The sequence below is a fragment of the Rhinopithecus roxellana genome, chromosome 1, assembly GCF_007565055.1.
Source record: "Rhinopithecus roxellana isolate Shanxi Qingling chromosome 1, ASM756505v1, whole genome shotgun sequence".
Classification (NCBI taxonomy): Eukaryota; Metazoa; Chordata; class Mammalia; order Primates; family Cercopithecidae; genus Rhinopithecus; species Rhinopithecus roxellana.
Genome location: NC_044549.1, coordinates 155,150,538 through 155,160,454, shown reverse-complemented (window position 1 = coordinate 155,160,454; position 9,917 = coordinate 155,150,538).

The following is a 9,917-nucleotide window of genomic DNA, read 5'->3' as shown; positions in this document are numbered from 1 at the left end:
CAGATGCATACATCTTTGAGATGGTAGTTATTCTGGGAAGGAAGGAAAAGTGCTGGAAGGAGGTAAGCTACAAAGGACACAGTTATTTTTGGATTTAGCTTCTTTAAAAAGCTGAACCAGGTATAAGGATATGTTAACATTCTCAGAAGTCACGGTGGTGGGAATATAAATGTAACGGTCAGTATAAGTTAGGTTTTGCTGCAATAACAAAAACCCAGAATCCCAAAGACTTAAAAGAGCAAAGATTTCTTTTTTTATTTTGCACATTGCAGGTCGGCAGAAGGTGCTGCTTGTTGTTGCCACTTAGGGACCAAGGCTGACAGAGCAGTCACCACCTCCTTGCTGGCAGCTGCACCAGAAGGAAAGAGAGAGCAATTACACGTTCCAGACTGGAAGTGATACACGCTGTCTCCTTTCACAGCTAAGTGGCCCAGACTAGCACCTGGCTTTACCTTGCTCAAGGGGCCAGGAGTGCAATTCTACCATGTTTCCAGAAATGGAAAGAACTGGAAATATTTAGCTAACAGAGTGAAACTTCATTATGGTGGGTGTTTGTTACAATACTTGTCATCCTTTTTTACATGTTTGGATTATGCTTCATATTTTACACAATAGAAAAAAAAAAAAAAAAACTCTGGTTTTTAAATCAGGAAGGGTAAGTTTCAGTCTGAGAAATGGAAGGTGAAAGAGTCAGTGGGTGGTGGACAGCAGTGGACAGAGGTTGTCAGTCCCATAGATTTGCCTATTCCCAGGCCTGTCTCTATGATTGTGATATCCACAATGATGCTGCAATTATCCCTTCTTCAGAAATGCATGTCCATGTAAATGACTCCAAGCAAGTTGACCTTCTTTGCTTTTGTTTCTACCCACTGAGGCTGAGTAGCCAGTAGGAACCCTGATACAAAGAGATGTAGTATGCAGGGCATGGATTATAAGGTCCAAAGACTTCACTAAGTCAGTGCCAGCTCTGCCACTCACACTTCCGGTCACCTTGGGCAAATTGCCATAGTGCCCATGTCTGTTTTCCTCCTCTGTAAAATGGGCATAACAATAACACTAAGTCTCTGAATAGTTGTGATAAACAAATGAAGTATGTAAAGTGTTTTGTAACTGTAACGTGCTGTACAGAAGGTCACTGTTACTAAAGACCTAAATTTCACTACAAGGGAAGCCTCAGTCCAGATTTACATTTCTGGCCGACAATGACTCACACAACTTCCTTCACCAGAGCCACCTGGTTGACAAAATAGACCCAGGCATCATTCTGTGGTCCAACTACTTAAAGAATCTATTGATTTCCCCTTGCGAAAGTGAGTCTGGGAGCAGGGATTAAGCATTACTGCAGATTCCCCAGGGAGAATAAAGGGAGAGGCTATGATTCCTATGAACACGGCCTGAATGGGGAGATGTTCTAGGCCTAGATTGAAGCCTGGGTCTCTGGGACCCTTGGAATATTGGAGCTGGAAAAGCACACAAGGGAAACAGTGACCTTTCCCACCGTTTTTGAAAGAAGAAACTTAGGCCAGGAGGGGCAAAAAGGATGGCCCTTCTCAAGCAGCAAGAGAAAGAGAATCAAGAGATCTGGGATTTATCCTGGGATCTTCTATTAACTCAAGGCAAGCCCCTTTTTGTCAAATGCCTGGTTCCTCATGGGCAATTAGGGGATTGAACCTGACCTCCATGGTGATTTCTAATGCCTGTTATCTTAAGCGACACTCAGTTCTAGTGAATGTAAAATGCAGTAGAGTTCTTCTGAAAAGTGAGCTTTCTGGTCCAGGTATTGACTTTGTAGGTTTGGCTCTAAGGAGTTATCTTCTTGTCCCCCTATTCACTCTCTGAATGCCACCTATTTTCCTGCTAAAAAAAAAATAAAAAATAAAAAATAAATAAAAAAAAAGGCTTCTGGGTGGCTTGCTTAGTTTTTTCTTAGACCTTGGAGCCTTCATGCTCTTGACTTTCCTCTTACCTAACAAATACTCTTACCTGCCACTGTTACCTGCTCTGGGGGCTTGGCCAGAATAGCCTTCAGTGGGTAGTGGAGAACATGAGACATAAGTCTTGTCCCCAAAGTCACTCCCAGGGGATGCCCTGCGTGGCAATATTGCCGCTGATAACATTTCCCCAGAGATCACAGGAAGCTGTGCAACCAGACGCAAGGGTATGTCTGATCTACTGGCAGCAGGTGCATCCTGCTTTGACAGGAGACACAAACTCTACAGGAGGATCTCTCATGCCATATTACCTGGGGACTTGCCCTTGAGGTTGACACAGGTTCTCCTCAGAGTTTGCACTAACTCATTCTGCCAGCAAGTCCCAGGAACAGAGAAAACACTAATGTCTCCATCCGTAATGATAAAAGGTAGCCATCACACCTGCAAGGCACTTCTCAGTCTGCAAAGCACTTTCATACCCATTAGCTTATTTGCTTTTTATGAAGAACTGAGAGGTAGCTGGGGAAGAGATTTTTCTCCTGTGTTATAGATGAGGAAGTTTATCTGAGGCCCAGAGAGGTTAAAGAATGTAAGGTCAGATCTTTTGATTCTAATTCCTATTCTTTCCCCATGGTACTACTGAAGTATTATCATCTTATTATAAAATTATATTAACAATCAGGCTAGAGGGCCTAAATCACTCTCAGATATAAAGGTACTCATCAGCTCTCTTTTGCCCTTCAATTAACAATTTAGGAGGAGAAACCATTTCTGAAACCAAAACAGCATTTACATTGTGGTTTGTGTATTATCTGGTGTCTAGAATCCAGGTCTTTAGTTAAGCTTTCACCCCTTGTCCATTTTCACCCCAACTGGGTTTTTATGTTGATCAGTACAACTGGAAAAGGAGAAGCAAATGCTGCTGTATCCATCATCATGTGGGTGTCCACACCCTCAACATGTCTCCTTAAAGGGATTTCCAAAGTTGAAGGTCATAACAGGAACTCTGTACTGTTTAAGACCTGTAATGATTCCCTATTGCTTAGAGGGGGCTGAGAACCAGTAGCATCAGCATCACCTGAGAGTTTATTAGAAATGCAAATTTTCAGGCTGCACCCCAGACCGACTGCATCAGAATCTGTATTTTAACAAGATCCCTCCGGTCACTGGTAGAGTCCTTTATCTACCCCAACTGCCTGTGAAGGCAGCACCGTCCAGTTATACATTCTCACTTCACATCTGGCCTTTGCTCCTGTAATTATTCCTTCCCCTTGTTTGTCCCTGGACCAAATCCTTCCCATTCTTTAAAGTCTGCCTCTTCCAAAAAGCCAAGCCAGAACTTCCTGGGAGTGAGTAAACTTTCCTTCCTCTAAATCCCAGTGCCACAGGCCCTGTACTTTCTATCTCAGATTATGATTTTTATGATCATGATTTATCTCCCTCTTTAAATTATGAGCTCTTCAAAGTCAAGGTCAAGGTCTGATTCATTCCTATATTTCTGAAAGCAGCACAATACTTTGCAAAGTTCCCACTGCAAATTAGTTCCCCAATGCATGTGTCCATAATATTTCTTTCTGTTTCTAATTGAGGTATCTAGAGAGATGAAGAAATTCAGGTTATCATTCTTATTACTTTAGTCAACAATTACCATATATGATTATAATCTAGACTTGGAAATATTTACCTAAAATATTCAGTCACTATCTTCAAGCATACATACACACACTCCCCACCACAAATACACACAAGCAATCAGTTCATTTCATTTGTTCTTCATTGTTAGGAGAGCAGTTGGTCGGAATTTATTGAAAGTATGGGTGAAATGACTGCTATACACATTTTTTGATCTTACCAAGAAAAAATTAAGAACTTGATCCTATTATAGAATGAAACATAGTATCCAGATCTTAGAGTCTCTATCATAATCTGCATTTGGGACAAGTAAAGGTCCCCTGGCCCTTGTTCAGTTGCTTAATGGAAAAGACTCCAAAGACAGAATGCCACTGGTGTTCTTCCAATTATAGAATCATCTGATTAGAATTACAGTAAATGCATAGCTCAGTTTGCATTGTCCTGAGGTGAACCGCAAACCAAGTTGCTCTGGTTGGAGCATTGGAGGGTACTGAATGCTGAAAGCCCACTACCTCATCTCAGTGGGGCACTCATCCTAGGGCTAACTTGGAAAGGGAGAGATACCAGTTAGGACATGCCACTTCTGGGGACCCTGGAGCTCTGGGGGCCAGAGCTAAGTGGATTATTTAATTAATGTTTAGTAGAAATAGTCAAATAGTCACACACTCCAGATATTAAGCCAATCCAGACCTTTGCTTTGAATTGGAAGGAAGATTCGTCTTCGTGACTATTTTAGAATTAATTATTCTAGTTTATTTCCAGCCTGTCAGCATTGAGTCTTGAGAGGTGGTCTGTAAAACATGAGTTTTTCCAATCACGGGGTTGTGTTGTGGTCCATGGTCCCATGGGTTTTCTTGCTGTCTGGCCGCAGAAGAACAGATCAGGAATCCTACAGAAGAATCCTAAATCCATTCCTCCCCTTCTACCTATTTCAGTTACAGCTAGAGGGTTGGGACTCATTCGTGTGTTAGAACCAAACCTGACTATTGTGTTATCATTGTTTCTAATTTAACTACCAGACTGTTAAACATTACTGCCCCAAGCCCAGCCAGGGGGTGGGCACTGCACTTTGAAACCACCACGTCAATAGTGCTGTTGGATGAAACTCTGCTCTACTGGACCATGAAATGGGTTTTCAAAGGGACAGAGAATGACAGATGTGTAAGCCATGAGTAAAACTGTCTCACCAGAGTGGTAACATTCATAATGGAGCAGAAAGAAGCATCACAGTGTGATTGGAATCTGTCCAAGTCCCCGGCACAGCCAGGCCAAAGCACAAACCAGGGAATGCTTTGGAGATTTGTTTCCTCATCTACAAAATTGTATTAATACTGCACATGCTCTCATGAGACTTACACAACTACATATTATTTCTTTTAAGGTAGCAGTTGGAGTCTAGTGCTGCAACCTGCTAACTGGGTGACTTTTGGAGTCTCTGTTTCCTCATCCAGGCCTATCTACCTCACAGAGTTATCATGAGCATCCAAGGAAGTGACATGAATTGGGGTTGCCTTGATTTAAGTTGGGAGGATGATGTCTACTTTCTTATTTTCTAAAAGTCTTCAGTAGAGGAGAGATCAGAAAAGCCCTCTATAAAGGGCTTTCTTAAGCATTAAGGTTTTTGTCACTTTCCTTCCCTGGTCTGGACCAATCACAGGAATCATAGACGTAATCAAAATTAGGTGATGTTTAAAAAATCAAATAATTAGCTGGGTGCGGTGGCACACACCTGTAATCCCAGAGACTCAGGAGGCTATGGCAGGAGAATTGCTTGAACAAAGAGATGGAGATTGCAGTGAGCCAAGATCGTGCCACTGTACTCCAGCCTGGGTGACAGAGTGAGACTCCATCTAAAAAAAAAAAAAGTATTGAATATAAGCTATATGCATACATATATTTGCACACATCTTGGTGAATATCTTAAAAAGAAAAACATTAGGTTTCACAAGCAAACTCTTATCTGTCAGGCAAATTTGTTCTTAGCTAGAAACTTGGAAGGAGAGTATTGGATAGTAGAAATACTCTTTGATAGTTGAAAGACAAAGCTCTATAATGATTGGCTGTTTGAACCAAATCAATCCATCTGTCCATCTCCACCCCAGCTACTTTTGATCATGCTACTTATCACCTTTCTCTTAGCCTGTACTGATTGAACACTACACTGCCTGTATTATGCATCAAATATAATTTGACATCAGTTTAGAGCCACTGGGCCTTTCTCAACAGAAAATCTTGAAACTATGTAGAAATCATCTATGAAATGCTGGTACTGAAAGTGTTGTGGAGAAAACTTGTTTGTAGTTGGGTTTTAGGTGACAGAACACCAGCAAGAAAGAGAGAAGGCTCTTCCAGACAATAAACACAGGCAAATGGTAGGCCAAGGCCAGGTTAAATGCCACCCAGTGTCCTTCTGGGAGAGTTTCATGGCCTAGGAGCATAGCATGTCAAGGCTACAAAGACTTAAAAATCATGTACCACCCACCTTGCTTTAGATATGGGGAAGCAGGGCCTCAGATTGTGGATGTGACCATGTCCAAGGTCACACAGCCTATGGCAGAACCAAAGCTAGAAATCAAAATGCTATGCTCCAGCTTCAGGGCACTTGTTCCTACAGCACAGTGACATTCTGTCAGGCTGTCAAGCTCTCAGGGATAGGAACTTATCAAATAACATGGAAATGTTTTCTCGTTTGTCTCTGAAGGTTACAGAGTCTGAGCATTCTTAGGCTCTTGTACAACAAATACGAAAACTGCCAGGGCTTTGGCTCCCAGAAAGTGGCAGTTCAGTGCTGTGGAAATCTGGACCCTAGTCTCAGTTCACACACTAATGCTTGTGTCTGATGCACTTTGGCTCCAAACTGAAACTTCTTTGTAGTCCCAGGAAGAAAAAGGGTGCTACAAATCAAGAAAAAAATGGGCTGGGCACGATGCCTCACGCCTGAATCCCAACACTTTGGGAGGCCAAGGCGGGTCCATCACAAGGTCAGGAGTTCGAGACCAGCCTGGCCAAGATGGTGAAACCCCTGTCTCTACTAAAAATACAAAAATTAGCCAGGCACGGTGGCAGGCGCCTGTAATCCCAGCTACTCAGGAGGCTGAGGCAGGAGAATCGCTGGTACTAGGGAGGCAGAGGTTGCAGTAAGCTGAGATCATGCCACTGCACTCTAGCCTGGGGGCAGCAGAGCAAGACTCTGTTTCCAAAAAAAAAAGAGAGAGAAAAAATGAAGGCAGTTTTCTCTTTTCAGGAGCATCCCAAGGAGCAGACTGATGGTGTCAGTGCCCTGCAGCTCTTCAAAGCCCAACTCTTTAGAGATATGTGAGTATGGAAATGAATACCCACATCTGTCTACTGGAGGCTGACAATATTAAGTCCTGGGCTGTGTGTGTGTGTGTGTGTGTGTGTGTGTGTGTGTGTGTGTGTGTGTGTAATTAAAGCTTCAAAGCTCCTCTCTCACTCTAAACATCAACTCCAAATTGTTGAATGAAAGTCCATAGACAACTTGTATCTTGTCACTTTTCATTAGACTCAGTATTCTGAAAGGCACATTAAGTGTGTTCTATTCCACTCTACAGATGAAGACTCTGAGGAACAAACATCCTAGTCACACAGCAAAATCCAGGAGTGGAAGTCAGTGAAAGCTCTGAGACCAGGGCTTAGCAGCTGTTTCCTGGGATGAACACAAAGGCATGGCCTCGATAATTGAATTCAGGGAACCCGGCAAGGTGCCACCAGTTTCCAGGCCACCCTACGCTGTTATTTTACTGGAATGTTTGTTATATCAACTGTCTTCTCTTTGTTAACAGCACCCTCTGGGGCAATATTCCCTGTCCCTATCCCCTATCCCAGCCACTCTCTCAACACACAAACATGTACACGCACACACTCACACTCACACTTGATGTAATTACTCCTATTCATTGTTCAGATTCAGCTTAAATGCAGTTTCTTCAAGTAACCCCTTCCTTACCATCAACACTCCTCTAAAACAATTCCTTCTGTTCTGTGGTCTCTCACACCATCTGTCTTTCCTTCTCAACACTATCCCAGTTTGCAAGCATCCATTGAACTGTGGCCCAGCTGATGAATTTTTGACCACCTTGATGTTGGGGATTATCCATAATTTTTTTTTTTTTTTTTTTTTTGGAGACAGAGTTTCGCTTTTTTCGTGTAGGACAGAGTGCAATGGTGTGATCTTGGCTCACCACAACCTCCATCTCTCGGGTTCAAGTGATTCTCCTGCCTCAGCCTCCTGAGTTGCTGGGATTACAGGCATGTGCCACAACACCCGGCTTTTTTTTTTTTTTTTTTTTTTTTTTTTTTTTTTTTTTTTTTTTTTTCATTTTTAGCAGAGACGGGGTTTCTCCATGTTGGTCAGGCTGGTCTCGAACTCCCAACCTCAGGTGATCCGCCTGCCTCGGCCTGCCAAAGTGCTGAGATTACAGGCATGAACCATCATGCCTGGCTTTTCAGCCTCCATTGTACCCCAACACTTCGCCCAGCACCCAGTGTAGAGGAAGCATGCAGTGAAGAGCCAATGGGTCAACAGAAGAACGAGCAACTGTACAAGACTACAGGAATTCCTCTCTTGTGAGTAGGGCTTTCAAAGCTTCTTTCAGCTACTCAACAACTACCCGTCATCTGCCAGCCACTCCCACTCTCCATACCTGACTTTTCCTGTACTTCCCTTCAGTGTGCTTACAATTTCTACAGCGCCGGTTTTCCTGCCCCAGATTCTTTGTCTATCAAAACACTCACTCTTCAATGTCAGTCTAAAAGTAGCTCTGCAATGTCTTCCTTGAATTCTTCATAGACTATTAAATATCCTTTCCCCTTTTGTACCACAGCATCCTGTGCTCAGTGCTATTGCATGCCAGAGCTGAGATCCTGGGTTATTTATCTCCATATCCCCCAAGAGGGCTCTGCCTGTAGGTGGTACTCAAATAATACTGAGTGAATAAATCAAAGGATCAAAGACTTCCATCATGAGATGTTGAGCTCCTTGACGGCAGGAGCCCTCTATTAACCACTCTGGTACAGTGTGTTGCACATAGTAGGCACTAAACTATGAGTTGAATCAAATGCCATCCTTTCCCAGAGATGATGTAAAGAGGCAAAGTAATGTATTGGAAATAGTGTAAACTTTGAAATCCTTCAGGTCTACCTACTGTGTGGCCTTGGGATAATGACTGAACCTCACTGAGCCTCATGTTCCTCATCTGAAGATAGCACCACTGCCTAAGACAATTGTGACAAGACATAGATGTTGATGAGTCTGGCATTGGCGTGGCACACAGGAGGTACCCAGGTACATCAGCTCCTCTTCTCTCTTCTTTCCTGAAGTCGCAGAGACTGGCCAGGAGATGGGAATGCCCATGCCCAGTGGCTCCTACTCAAACCCTTTCACCCCGACACACAGGAGGGAGACAGGAATAGGCTCGAAGAATGACTCAGCTCCGGTGACTAAGGCAAGGAGGTGGTGGTGGCAGGAACGGGGTGGGGGCTGAAAAGGAAGTGAGTGAACACGATATCTGATGAAGGATGGCTCCAAAATAAAAAGGGGTTGGCCCTAATGGGTCCCTGGCTCTGACACGGTGCAAGTGAACAGGGGCCTGAGTGCTTCTCTATGACTCCCTCCACCTCACCTCATGGGGAACTCCCTGCCTACCCAGGGAGGTCTTTCAGAACAAATGCTGAGCATTCTCTGTCCTCTGGAGCCTTTCAGACCAGGCACTAGGACACATTTGAATGCCAATTTTGATGGACCATTTTTTAAGAAGTATCCCGTATGACTGAGATCAGTGTGCATGAATTCTAATCCTGACAGCCACCTGATTCCCAGCCTGGGCCTCTCTCCTCGACTCCAGACTATCTTTTCCACCCACACCACCACTTTAAGATCCCCAAATATTGCACATACAGCCAGGTAAGACCAGTCCCCCTGCTTGCAGGATCACCCCAGTCGATTTTCTAGACTGTGCACAGAATGATATGTTCAAAACTAATTTATAATCCTGTTATCCCTCTGCTTAACATCCTTCAAGGTTTTCCCAGTTTCTACAGAACAGTCGAGACTCCTTCATCTGGTGTATAAAGCCTTTTGTGATCCAGCACCTCCTCACCTTCTGACTTTGCCTGCTGACCCCACCCCATAAACTCATACATCCAGAGACACATCCTCCATTTCAGCCAGCTCTCAAAAGTCCTTTTATCACATCTCACGCTTCCCACCTCTGGGTCTCTGAACATGCCACTCCTTCTCACAGGTACACACTTCTTCACCTCGGGCAAGACTGCATATATTTCCAGATTGGGCTCAGATGCTGTCTGTGCTGTGTGGCCCTCTCAGATGCCCAC